At 57.0% G+C, this 6,725-nt stretch overlaps 1 non-coding gene across 1 annotated transcript; it reads left to right on the forward strand.

Moving 5' to 3' along the window:
* The first annotated feature begins 6,534 nt into the window (after window positions 1–6,534).
* Window positions 6,535–6,725, forward strand: LOC134735399 (U2 spliceosomal RNA). Its single transcript, XR_010118445.1, has one exon. It is a non-coding gene; the product is annotated as a U2 spliceosomal RNA (small nuclear RNA).

Consider the following 6,725-nt stretch of genomic DNA (forward strand, 5'->3'; position numbering starts at 1 on the left):
CGGGGGGTACAACGTTGTTTCCTAAAAGTAGAGAGAGGAAGAGACGTGAGAGGGACAGAGGTGGACCTGCGGGGTGGTTTTGGCTTGCACGCCCGGTGCCCGTGACACGCTGACGCGCCGGCTTGGCTTAAGCGCTCCTTGAAGTACCATGAGGACGGTAGGCTTTTGCGGCAGGCACACTTCCGTTTCCACTGTGACTACTGCGCTTTGGGAAGGCCACGAGTGACCTACTCCTTTGGAGGTCCTTCGATCTCAGCTTGACAGTCGAGTGGGTGTCGGTGGTGGTGGTGGTGGTGGTGGTGGTGGTGGTGGTGGTGGTGGTGACCTTTTAAAGGAATGGGATCCACCCGGAATTGAACTTCTCCTCTCTCTCTCTCTCTCTCTCTCTCTCTTTCTGTCTCTCTCTCCCCCCCCACTTTCCCCCGCTCTCTCTTTTCGTTTCCCCCACCCCCTCCCAAGTTATGGGGTACATGTGCAGGACGTGCAGGTTTGGAACATAGGTACACGTGTGCCACGGTGCTTTGCTGCAGCTATCCACCAGTCATCTAGGTTTGAAGCCCCGCATGCGTTGGCCATTTGTCCTAATGCTCTCTCTCTCCCCTTGCCCCCCACGCGCCGTCAGGGCCCGCTGTGTGATGTTCCCCTCCCTGTGTCCATGTGTTCTCACTCACTGTTGAACTCCCACTTAGGAGTGAGAACATGCGGTGTTTGGTTTTCGCTTCCTGTGTCAGTTTGCTGAGAATGAGGCCTTCCAGCATGTTCCTGCAGAGGGCATGAACTCATCCTTTTTGATGGCTGCGTAGTAATTCCATGGTGTATACGTGCCACATTTTCTTTATCCAGCCTATCATTGATGGGCATTCGAGTTGGTTCCAAGTCTTTGCTATTGTAAATAGTGCTGCAGTAAACATACGTGTCCGTGTGTCTTCCTAGTAGGAACTTCTTCCTCTTCAGCCCGCTGAGTAGCTGGCACTTTAAGGCAGGTGCCAACGCACCGGCAACAAGCTTCCTTTTTTGCCCAGGAAAAAACTGAGGTGCAGGTAGTATAAGCCATTTGTCACGGAAGGCACAGGAGCAGAAACTCGAGTCCAAGCATCGTGGCTCCACCCTTCATGCTTGATGCATCTTTAGGCTCCGTTCTAGGTACGTGTATCCTTTACGGGATCAGCCACCGGCAGTTGCCTTGCAACCATGATGACAAATCTCTGCCGGCTCTTTTGGGTCTCGTGCCTGTATCTATACGTTGCATCCCAGCAAAAAGATCGGAATGTCCCTTTCGCTGACCCAGTCTCTCACCCTTTCCAAACCCCAGAGATCCTGTCTGTCCTCCGAAGAACTCCCCCTGCTTCTTTCTCTAAAGGCTGCCTTCAGGCCGGGCACAGTGGGAGGATCGCTGGAGCCCAGAAGGCCGCAGTGAGGTGACATCACGCCATTGCACTGCAGCCCCGGCGACAGAGCCAGAGCCCCGTCTCGAAACAAACAAACAAACAAAAAACAGACAAACAAACAAAGACAAAGAAAGAAAGAGCCCAGGCAACCTAGCGAAAACCCGTTTGCGCTGGCGCGTATCTGTACCCCAGCTATTCCAGAGGCTGAGGCGGGAGGATGGGTGGACGCTGGGAGGCGGATGCTGCAGTGAGCAGTGATTGCACCACTGCACTCCAGCCTGGGTGACAGAGCCGGAGCCCGTCCCAAATAAATAAAGAAACATAAGAATAAAGGAACCAGTTTGTAGAAAGCGGGAGAGGGTCCCATTGAACTTCAAGCCTTCAAGCAACAGCTGTGGCCGCCACAGCTGTTGCTTGAAGGTTGGACCAGCAGGCTGGAGGAGTCGCCATCTTGGCAGGGATCATTGACCCTGATCTATCGTCGGGAGGAGGAAGAGCTGATCTTATGCAGGGAGGGCAGGTGGACTATGTGTGGCCTCTGGTGATCTGTTTGGGTGCCAGGTGTTACTCCCAGGGCCACCTGTAACTGTGACTGTGCAGCAACCGTGACTTGAGAAGGGCCTGGCCACGGGGGGCTTAGGCCCCTCGGGGATGAGAGTTTGGTTCCCGGTACCCAGGGAAATCACCGGCATCGGCAGAGGTGATAGCTGAGGAGGAGCGGGGATTTGGAGGAGAGACACAGGATGAGTACCGGGGGCAGCCCCGTGATCAGCAACTGCTGCAAGAGGGGCTGTTGGTTCGACTCACTCGTCTTCGGCGGCTCTATGCGGTACTGAAGGGCAGAAGACAGAAGGTACGAAAACCACAAAAATTAGCCGGGCGTGGTGCTGCGCGTCAATAATCCCAGCTACTCGGGAGGCTGAGACAGGAGAATCGCTTGAACCCGGGAGGCGGAAGTTTCAGCGAGCCGAGATCACGCCACTGCAGTCCAACCTGAGGGTCCGAGCGAGACCCTTATCTCAGAAAATAAAGACAGAATGAAAGAGGCCGGCGCGGTGGCTCACGCCTGTAATCCCGGCGCTTTGGGAGGCCGAGGCGGGCGGATCGCCTGAGGTGAGGAGCTCGAGACCAGCCTGGCCGACATGGCGAAACCCCCCTAAAAATACAAAAATTAGCCGGGCGTGGTGGCCTACGCCTGTAATCCCAGCTACCCGAGAAGCTGAGGCAGGAGAATCGCTGGAACCCGGGAGGTAGAGGCTGCCGTGAGCCGAGATCGCGCCTCTGCACTCCAGCCTGGGTGACAGAGCAAGAGTTTGTCTCAAAAAAAAAAAAAAAAAAAAAAAGCCTGGGTGAGCGGTGGCTCAAGCCTGTAATCGCAACACTTTGGGAGGCGGCAGCTGGGCAGATCACCAGAGGTCGGGTGTTGGAGACCAGCCCGACCAACATGGAGAAACCCCGTCTGTACGAAGAACACAAACTTAGCCGGGCGTGGTGGCACACACCTGTAGTCCCAGCTGCTCGGGAGGCTGAGGCAGGAGAATCGCTTGAACCCGGGAGGCGGAAGTTTCAGCGAGCCGAGATCACGCCACTGCAGTCCAACCTGAGGGTCCGAGCGAGACCCTTATCTCAGAAAATAAAGACAGAATGAAAGAGGCCGGCGCGGTGGCTCACGCCTGTAATCCCGGCGCTTTGGGAGGCCGAGGCGGGCGGATCGCCTGAGGTGAGGAGCTCGAGACCAGCCTGGCCGACATGGCGAAACCCCCCTAAAAATACAAAAGTTAGCCGGGCGTGGTGGCCTACGCCTGTAATCCCAGCTACCCGAGAAGCTGAGGCAGGAGAATCGCTGGAACCCGGGAGGTAGAGGCTGCCGTGAGCCGAGATCGCGCCTCTGCACTCCAGCCTGGGTGACAGAGCAAGAGTTTGTCTCAAAAAAAAAAAAAAAAAAAAAGCCTGGGTGAGCGGTGGCTCAAGCCTGTAATCGCAACACTTTGGGAGGCGGCAGCTGGGCAGATCACCAGAGGTCGGGTGTTGGAGACCAGCCCGACCAACATGGAGAAACCCCGTCTGTACGAAGAACACAAACTTAGCCGGGCGTGGTGGCACACACCTGTAGTCCCAGCTGCTCGGGAGGCTGAGGCAGGAGAATCGCTTGAACCCGGGAGGCGGAGGTTGCAGAGAGCCTAGATCGCGCCATTGGACTCCAGGCTGGGAAACGAGAGCGGAAACTCCGTCTCAAAAAAAAAAAAAAAAAAATTTGTGAGAATTTTACTGACACTGCCGTCAAAACCTCATGTGTATTTCACACTTACAGCACAGCTCCATTAGAACTGACGACATTTCCAGGGCTCCCTAGATACCCGTGGCTAGCGGCTGCCACACTACACCGTGCTGGGCGGTAGAATGGGGATGAGAAGACACGACGGCGGAGATCGGGATGGCGTGAAGGGAGGGAAACACTCGCCCGCAGGAAGAAAATAAAATAGCAAGGGGGCACCGAAAGACTCAGTAGTCCACATGAATGTCTTGATTATCTTGTAGCTGAGATAATGTGGGCTCCAGCTCTACGGGGTCTGTGGGTTTTCTCTTCGTGTGTGCGGAGACGGAGACGAGAGACCGTAGAGATAAAGAGAGAAGACAAAGAGATAGGAAGAAAGACAGCTGGGCCCGGGGGACCACTGCCACCAAAGCGCGGAGACAGGTAGTGGCCCGGGATGCCTGGAGGCGCTGCTGTTCATTGTATTCAAGGCAAGGGGGCAGGGTAAGGAGTGTCAGTCATCTCAGATGATGGATAGGTCACGCGAGTCACGTGTCCACTGGACAGGGGGCCTTTCCCTTTGTGGTAGCCGAGGTGGAGAGGGAGGACAGCAGACGTCAGCGTTTCTTCCACGCACTTATCAGAAAGATCAAAGACTCTGGTACTTTCACTAATTCTGCTACTGCTCTCTTCTAAGAACTTAAAAGGGGGAGCCAGGTGTACAGGCGGAACATGAAAGCGACCAAGGAGGGTGACCCCTGAAGCCCACAGCATCACAGGGAGACGTTGAGGCCTCCGGATGACTGCGGGAAGGCCTGTCCAATGTCAGGCCTCCCTCGAGAGGTGGTGGAGCAGAGTGTTCTCTATCTCCCCTGGAGAGAGGGAGATTCCCCTTCCCGGTCTGCTAAGTAACGGGTGCCTTCCCAGGCACTGGCGCCACCGCTAGACCAAGGTCTCCTAAGTAACCAGGGCCTTCGCAGGCAACTGGCATTACCGCTAGGCCAAGGAGCCCTCAAGCGGCCCTTCTCTGGGCGTGAATGAGGGCTCACACTCTTGTCTTCTGGTCACCTCTCACTGTGGCCCTTCAGCTCCTAACTCTGTGTGGCCCGGTTTTCCCTAGGTAAGCATAATAGAACGGAGATTATTATGGTAATAGAACAAAGAGTAATGCTACAAACTAATGACTAAGAATAGTCAGATGTAATCATATCCGTATCCTATCTCTAGTAGAACTTTTCTTATTCTAATTATTTTTCTTTATTATACTGGAACAGCTTGTGCCTTCGGGCTCTTGCCTCGGCACCCGGGTGGCTTGCCGCCCACAAGGTAAGATATATTGCGTTGAACTATAAGTTATGTTGATTGCTGAATGGTTTAGGGCGGGGGTGGGGTGGGGCACCCCCTGAAATTCTGCCCTGGAGGAGTGGCCTCACCCTAACCCTGGCCGTGGCTAATATTAAGGCCCACCACTCAGGGCGGTGGAGTGAAATGAATTTTCGAGGCAATGCGCGGAAAGCCCTCGGCCCTCCGCTGAAGCTGCCTTAGGAAGGAGGAAGGGAGAGGGAAATGCTGACCCCGCAGGCGGCAGTCTGTGCCTCGGAGAGAAACTTTGTCCCAACCTTGCTGGGGGCCTTGACGCCCATCTTGCCCCAAGAGCACCCCGGCAGTCACCCCTGCCCTCTGGGGTCCTGCCACCCCGAGCCCGACCTTCCCCCTTTTCCCCCCGCGCCGGGCCGATAGCCTCCTAACTGCGTCTTCTCTGTTGCGGTCTGTCGTGCTCATCACGTTTGCGTCGTTTCCTCGCTCCGCAAACGTCGCCTGAGCGCCTTCCACACGCCAGGCGCCAGACTCGCGGCGGGGAAACAGGGAGAAGCACTGAGGAGGGGTCCCAGCCCTCAGTGATGGGATTTCAGAGCGGGAGATAAAGGATTGCCCAGAAGGGTGGTGAGTGGAATAGCTGATATAAACAACGGGGGTGCGATGAAATACACAGGAGGGCTGCTAGTCACATAGGGGGCGGGTGCCGAGGGCCCTAGACTAAGGGAGGCTTCCTGGACGGGTGACACCCAGGCGGAGTCCTGACGACCTGCGTCAGAAGTAGCCAGGCCAGGAGGAGGTGAAAGGAATCCACGTCCCGAGCAGAGAGGCAGCTTGCCCTACACAGCACAGGACACGGTCCGTGCACAGGAGCCCCAGGAGACGCAGGCACGGGGGCTGGGGAGAATCCTTGCTGGGCCCTCGCCGTCCACGCGCCGCCTCCCTCTGCCGGGTGTCTGGTGCCAGCCTCCTGCCTGGCAGAGGAACTCCAGCCCCTGCTCCCGGAAGCCCCTCCAGGCCTTCGGCTTCCCTGACTCGGCATAGGGCCCCTCGTCCCCTCGGGTACGGGGCCGGTCTCCCCGCCCGCTCGCGGCGAAGCAGAGGCCCAGCGCAGCCCGCGCTCCTGCCCTGGGGCCTCCTCTTTCTCCAGGAAAACGTGGACCGCTCTCCGCCGACAGGTCTCTTCCACAGACCCCTCTCGCCTTCGCCCCCAGTCTCTTCCGGTTGTGTCTTTTGGCTGGCTGGATAGAAACGAGGAAGTCGCCCCCCGGCGGAGCCGCGGCTCCGCCAGGCAGAGGCGGCCCCGGGGGCGGAGTCAAGCGCGGAGGCCACGTCCTCCGTGAAGGGGCGGGGCTTGCAAATTCGGAATGAAAGCCCGGGAACGCCGGAACAAGCACGGGTGTAAGACTTCCCTTTTCAAAGGCGGAGAATAAGAAATCTGCCCGAGTGTGTGAGGGCGTCAATGGTGCCGTGGACGAGACAGAGGGAATGGGGCGAGGAGCGAGGCTGGGGCTCTCACCGCGACTTGAATGTGGATGAGAGTGGGACGGCGACGGCGGGCGCGGAGGCGCCCGCATCGCTTCTCGGCCTTTTGGCTAAGATCAAGTGTAGTATCTGTTCTTATCAGCGTAATAGCTGATACGTCCTCTACCCGAGGACAATATATTAAGTGGATTTTTGGAGCAGGGAGATGGAATAGGAGCTTGCTCCGTCCACTCCACGCATCGACCTGGTATTGCAGTACCTCCAGGAACGGTGCATCCCCT

The sequence above is a fragment of the Symphalangus syndactylus genome, chromosome 20 (assembly GCF_028878055.3).
Source record: "Symphalangus syndactylus isolate Jambi chromosome 20, NHGRI_mSymSyn1-v2.1_pri, whole genome shotgun sequence".
NCBI classification, from domain to species: domain Eukaryota; kingdom Metazoa; phylum Chordata; class Mammalia; order Primates; family Hylobatidae; genus Symphalangus; species Symphalangus syndactylus.